Below are 7,221 nucleotides of genomic sequence, written 5' to 3' on the forward strand. Positions count from 1 at the left end.
GGAAGTGCTACCAGAGCCAGAGAGGGAGGCTTTTGCTTCAACTTTCTGACAGGACTACAAAGAAAGAGAAGGGGTAAGAAGATGGCAAGGGTGTGCTCACAAGAAGAAGGAACAGAAATAACATCTGTCATAGGGAAGAGAGGTTCTTACTAAAATTTGAGCTACTGAAGCTATCGAGGAATCTCGCCCTAGACTAATTCACCTCCTAACTATGCTTAGTAAAATGATTGCAAGATCTTAAACCATCTCTGACACAGAATAGCAATAGATTCAATCAATTGTATTCATCCTGCTGCCACTGTGATGCCAGCTGAGTGTAAGAGCTCAAAGGAAATGAAGCCTTTAGAGGAAAAACTGTCTTATAGCTCTTGCTGAGGGCAAAGGGATCTTTAATGCCATTCCCTCCCTCCTTGGATACTTGGAAATACGAGGGTGGAACATGTGCGCTCAAGCAGAGATTGCTGTGCTCCCAGGAGAGGCAGCGCCTCTCCTGTGGCACAAGAGAAGCATATATGGTGATTTGGTCTGAGATATTTATTCGTTGCTGTTGGACTGCTGATGGGGAGGGCATATCTTTGTATTAATTCAGCTCGGGGAGATGGAAGAGTCCATACCCCTCTCCAATTACATATTATTTCATAGGAACATTTGCTGTTGTGAAAGCCTGGTTTATTTTCCTCTCTGGCCCACTGTGTTCTGCTCCTTTCTCCACCTCCTTTTTGTGCAACACTCTTTCGTAGTCTTCCCAATTCATTTTCCCACTCCTTTCTCTTGTCCCTCTCAGTCTGCCATTCTGTCTCTTGCCCTGGTTTGCTGTGCTCCTCCCTCTGTCCTCTCACTTTGATTTTCCATCATTATTTATCAAATTTGTCTTCTGCACAGTCCCCATCTCTGCTCCTTTCCTTGTTCAGTGCTCYCAGCCTCCCCTGGTGCAGATCAGTGTCTGCTGCTGCAGCTCCTYTGGTGGCTCAAACACAGCTGACCCCTCCACACAGGAACCAGAGATCCCAGTTTGATGCAAGAGACATCTTAAGACTCAGATGTTTCACTTGTGACAGCAGACACTTCAATTGCCTCTGGAGACTTGTCTCTCTGGGTTACTTGAGCTGTCACCAGAGGTATCCATTTAACTACTGCAGTTCTCATTGTCTGATCTACAGTTTCAGATTTTTTAGCCTGTTCTCTCTTCTACTGTGAGTTGTGGGTGGGAGCAACCTGCTTTCTTCTACATCTGGATCATAGTGAGGAAAAGSAAACATCTGAAGGGAGTTTGAGTCTGCCTGGGTCTCAGTGAAGACATTCASCTGAAAGGGGTGTACTGCAAAGGAAGCCCTGTGCAGGGCAAAGAGGCTTCGTGAGCAGCAGTGGTCTGGGAAAATAAATATTTTCACAGTGTGGCCTTATCTGGAGGGCATGCAGAGACAGGGGCTCTGGGAGAAAATCTTTACAGGAGACCAAGAGGTGCAACATTTACAGAAAGCCAGAGAGGAAATGCATTTATTAAAGTGGAGGAAAATTGATGAAATTTCAACTGCTTCCWGTCTCTCAGGCATCCCTTGGCCCTCTGCCCTTCCGGGTGAGCCTGAGCCTCATCTCTTACTCTCAACTACAGCCATGGAATGGTTTGGGCTGGAAGGAACCTCAAAGATCAGTGACTTCCAACCTCCTTGCCAAGGTCAGTGACACCTTCCACTACACCAGGTTACTCAAAGCCTCATCCAGCCTGGCCTTAAACACTTCCAGRGATGCYCACTTCTCTGGGCAGYSTGATCCAGTGTCTCACCAACCTGGCAGTGAACAATTTCTTCCTAACATCTAACCTAAATCTCCCGKTTTTAGGTTTAAAATAGTTTCCCCTTGTCATATCTCTATCTGCCCATTAAAGGTTTCTCTCTATCCTTTTTATGAGCTTCCTTTGGGTATTGGAAAGACACCATAAGGTCTCCCTTGATCCTTCTTTTCTCCAGGCTGAATAACCCCAACTCTCTGGGCCTGTCCTCATAGGAGAGGGGCTGCAGCCTCCTCTGGACATGCTCTAGCAGGTCCAGATTTTGTGCTGAGGGCTTGTGAGAGCAGGTCCAGAGGAAGGACCYACAGGAGCAGAGCAGAGAGGMAGAATCCCCYCCTCATCCTGCTGCCCACGGTGCTTTGGATGCAGCTCAGGATGTGGTTGGCTTTCTGGGYTGCCAGCAYACATTGCCAGGTCAGTCCAGCTTTTCATCCAAAAGGAACCCCAAATCCTCTCTGTAGGGCTGCTCTCAATGAGTTCTCTCCCATTCTGTACTCGTATCTGGGATTACCCCAGCAAAGGTGCAGCACTTTGCACTTGGACTTGTTGAACTTCATGAGGTTCTTGTGGGTCACATCTCAGGTGTGTCCAGGTCCCTCTGGATGCCATCCCATCCTTCTGTTGTGGCAGCTGCAATGCTCAGTTTGGTGTCACTGCAGATTTTCTGAGGGTGCACTCAATCTCCCTGCTGTGTCACTGATGAAGATGGAAGAGTTGAAGTTGATGGAAGAGCACTGCTCCCAAAAACAGCCCAAGGGACACCCCTCACTCCCAGCCTCCACCTGGACATAGGAGCCACTGACCACAACTCTTTGGCTGCCTCCATCCAGACCATTCCTTATCCACCTCCAATCCATGTCTCCAGTTTGGAGATAAGCACACCAARCTCAGTCAGAGCCCTTACAGAACTAAAGGCAGATGACACCARTCAGTCTTCCCTTRCTGACTGCTGCAGTCACTATATCACACAATGTCTCTAGATTGGTCAGGCACCATTTCCCCCCTTAGCAACCAGATTTAGACCTTTTTAGCCCTTCAGATCTCTGGACCAAGACACAGGATGTTCTMCCTTAGCCTCATTAATCTTCAGCTTTCGGCTTCTTCATAGCATAGCTTGACACCAAAAGCTTTTATCCTCAATTTTCAGTGCACCTCTACAGATGAAGAAAAACGTGGTAGCAGGGTCTCTGGGGATGCTCTGCTTTTGGAAAGCAAGAGGACCCCTCACTCTTCTCAAAGGTTATGTCAAGACAGCAGGCAATTARGCATAGTTATAAGTGAATACCTTTTAGTCTTAATAAAAGCAGAGGAATTCCCCGCAGAAAACTCGTGAGTTCCTCTTACTGACAATGTGTGTGTCCAATATAAACCACACCAGATTCAGAAGACATCATTTATTGTGTAAAAGTTTGCAGTTAAAGAAAAAGGAATGCACTGTATTTATAACTGGGTCTGTGCTCTTTTTCCTCTCYCTCCCCTGAATCCATTTAACATTCCCAGAGGATGTACTGAGACTAATGGGAGATTACTGGACCAGACTAAAATGACAGTTCTACTCCCAAAGATTCAGGACTTTAAACAAGATAAAGCAAAGGGTTGGTAGCCAAGATTACTGTAATCTTGCTTTAACACATACACAGCATAATAAAATATGATATAAACTCATCTCATCTGTCAACACAGGGTGAATAAGTACTGGAAAGTTGAAACTTGTTTCAATTTTTCTCACATTAAAAATGTCTTCAGAATTGGTGATATGTTAAACTGATGACCACTTGTGAAATATTTTACTGGAAAGGCAATGCCTTTTCTGTCAGGGAAGTTGTACAGTCAAAACAACTCCAGAATCAGCTCCAAGGGGGACTTTCCTAAGCAGAAATAGCCATRACAGGATTCATGGCTCTCCCTGGATTTTTCCATCTGTACATGCCCAGAATTTGGCATGTTGGCTGCATGCCTGTGGCAGCTCTCCCTCTGCAAATCCCAGCACTTAGTGGAAGGGTGCTCAACAAATTTTACTGTGCTCAGGTCCTGGAGCAACCTCATGTCATTTCTTGTGAGTGTGTGGCCTGGCTGTGCACACTAGACAGGACCCAGGCAGGGAAGGGAAAGGGGAAATAACTCCTCTTCCTCTGTGCTCCTCAGTCTCCCATTGTATATGGAAGATATATATATATTATATGGGAGATATATATATATTATATGTCCTCAGAGACACTCCATTTATTCTTTTAATTTGGCATATCATTGTGACTCTTTTTGAGTTTCTTCTCCATTTTAAGGTGACTTAAAGGACTTATTTCTAAAAGATGGGATCAGTTGTTCTACAATAGGAAGTAATTTCTGTATCCAGGGAGGAACCTCATGCACAATGCATGGTGGAAAACAGCATGGAAACCACAGACAGAAATCACCTGTGCACTGCAGGGGAGTCCTGGTGGGCACCACRCTGAACATGAGCCAGCAATGTGGACCTGCAGCAGAGAGGACAATGTTCTCCTGGGCCTCATCAGGCAGAGGTCTACCAGCAGGATGAGGGGGGTGATCCTTCTTTTCTACTCTCACTGGCTGAGACACTTCTGGAATGTTGTATCCAGTGCTGGGCTGCCAAATGCAAGAGAGACGTGGACATATTTGAGAGAGAGTCCAACAAAGAGCCATGAGGATGACTAAAACAATGCAGCATTTCTGAAATGCAGAAATGCTGAGAGGACTTGGGGCTGTTCAGCCTGGAGAGAGAAGGCTCAGAAGGATATTATTAATTCGTATAAATTCCTGAAGAAATTAGATGGAGTCTGATTCTTTTCTGTGATGCCCAGTGCAAGGACCAGAGACAATGGGCAAAGACTGAGACAGAGGAGGTTCCCTCTGGRCAGGAAGGCTGAGTGGATGCTGACACAGATTATCCAGGTGCATTGGGCTATTTCTCTCATTGGAGATATTCAAAAATCATCTGGACATGGTCCTGAGCAACCAGCTCTAGGTAGCCCTGCTGGAGCAAGGGGTTTGGGGTTGGATGGTCCCCTGAGGTCCCCTGCAACCCCAGCCCTTCTGTGGTTCTGTGATTTAGACTGTAGAAATGCATATGCTGCTCTCTACTTTTACTAAAGAAAAAAAGAAAAATGAGAAAAGATTCTTTATGAATAGGTAGCAGCCAGAGATTCCCAGAGGCAGAGACCTTCCTCCCCACACCGTGCCTTTGAGAGGGACCCCTCCATGCTTCAGGCATGATGGAGCAATTCAATTTTCATGGCCAGTCAATTTTCATGGCTCCTGTGCTGAGTCACAGACTTTGCAGCGCCGGTTCTGCCGAGTGGCCGGCTCTGCTCAGCAGCCCTGGGCTGGCAGTGGGGAGCTGCCTGCTGGAAATAGAAGCATGAAAATTGATTGCACGTGTAGTGAAGGGAATAGCAAGTTTCTTCAACAGGAAKCACAAATTTCTGAAGTAAAGCACTCTCTCAGCCTGTCCAAGATGTTGCTATGAAGTCAAATCAAGCCTCATGTCCTGCCTGATGTGTCCCTTTTGCTGTGCTGCAGAGAGCAGTGCCCAATGCTGGTGGAGGCAGATGCAGCCCAGCTGTGGTGGCCACAGGCAAGATTTGGGACCTTCACATCTGCCCAGAGCAGGGATCTTGTGTTCTTTCCAAGGGGTTCTCCCCACAGCAACTCAGGGCAGCTGGTTACAAGAGAGGCTTTTAGAGCTCAGTTTTCCAGGAAGAGATAACACAAAGCAAAAATGTCATGAAGACCACATGATGAGAGAAGAAAAGCTTTTGGATTGGTRAATCTGTGAGAGAGCATTGTGAACATCTGCTCTGAACAAGTCAGCATTCCCAGCAGCTTTGCATCCAGCTCAGCTTCCTTGGAGAGAGGCTGCTCAGAGCCCGGTCCCTCCCTTGTGCAGGAAACTGCCATAAATCATTTGGATTTCTAGGCTAGTGCTCAAGCTGAAGCAGCAGAGCATTGCAGGATTCCCAGGATTTACAGCTCAGAGTCAATCAACCGCATCGAGTCCTCCTGCTTTTCTTGGGAAGTGCCTTTCCTGCTCCCTGAGGCTTTCAGGGTGAGGGAGAAGCCGTTTGAGCTTCATCACGGGATCTCAGGGGAAACCTCAGTGGGAGCATCCTCTGCCACCATCACACCTCCCTCCATGCCTGGGCTGGTGCTCCCTGTCCTCCCACCTGCTCAGCAGGGCCAGGCTGTGCCAGCATCCTCTGTGGCACAGCCACACCATTCTATGTGGAGATTTCTGCTTTTTTCATCCCAGAAATGACATTTGTTTATCAGCAGAGCAGCGAGCATTCACTCATTGTCCTGCTCAGTTAACATAAACATGTATTCAGCTAATACCTGATTAAACAATGTATTCAGCTAATACCTGACTCTAGCAGGTGACCTTCTGAGCTAATTAAATTTTGTCTAAGTGTCAATTTGCAGTGAATTTTCCTCAATTATTAATCCATTATCACCTGGTAGGCTGATAGAACCTTTAAGAAATACTCCAAAAGAGTGCATCCATTTTTTTCCCTAAGTGATTAATGAAAAATATACAAAATTCCCAGCAGCTGCTTTTAGGTGCCAGGATTTAAAACAAATTCCTTTCTTTTAACTACTGTCTGAGATATTTGTGGAAAGTATTAGTAAGCCTGAGTGACCACAGACATTTGTGGTTTTGTGAAAATTGACTTTTCTTTCAGTAGAAAAAAATTACCATTAAAAGAAATATTTTAAACCCATGGCATGTTTTCAAAACCCACAGAGGTCTCCRGATAAAGGAAATGGTTTTTAAAATGCCATATTTCAACCGGAGGAGGGGGATTTCAAGAAGTTACAAACTTGGTTATTTCTGGATCAGGAAGCTTCTTTATGAGCTATGGAGAAACGATCTCCAGCTGGCACAAACACACAGCAGAGCCAGCTGAGATCTTTGGAATTTATGTGCCCATTGCTTGCCTTGGGGGAAGGCTCAGCTCTGGCTGGGATTTATTGGGAGGTTGGAGGGAAGGTTGTCCAGATGGAGCAGGGACAGGTTCTCAGACCAGGTGGGCCGGGGCTGAGCTTTGCTTTTGCCTGCCAGGGATGAGAAGTTGCTTCGCACTCTGTGGGAGGCTGAAAACAACAACTCTGCCTTCTTGGTTCTCTAATCTCCCGGCAGAAAAAGATGAGTCTTGCTCTTTTGCCTCATTTCGGAACATTTAGGGTGATTTTTTTTACATTGTTATTCAAAAAAAATTTTAAAAATCATTGCTAAAAAAGTTATGGGAATGGTGTTTCTGATTCCTTCTCTCACTTCTGCCTTATGCCTTGTTTTACACTGCATCAGCTGAGTGGCACATGGCTGTGCTCAGTTGCATTATCTTCACCATCTTCAGCAAGGCTGCATCTGCTACAGTGAGAGGTGAAATTTTACCTAACAGTTTCCTCTCCCCTCT

Source organism: Malurus melanocephalus, unplaced genomic scaffold, assembly GCF_030028575.1.
Source record: "Malurus melanocephalus ecotype Western Australia unplaced genomic scaffold, MMel_1.1 scaffold_392, whole genome shotgun sequence".
NCBI classification, from domain to species: domain Eukaryota; kingdom Metazoa; phylum Chordata; class Aves; order Passeriformes; family Maluridae; genus Malurus; species Malurus melanocephalus.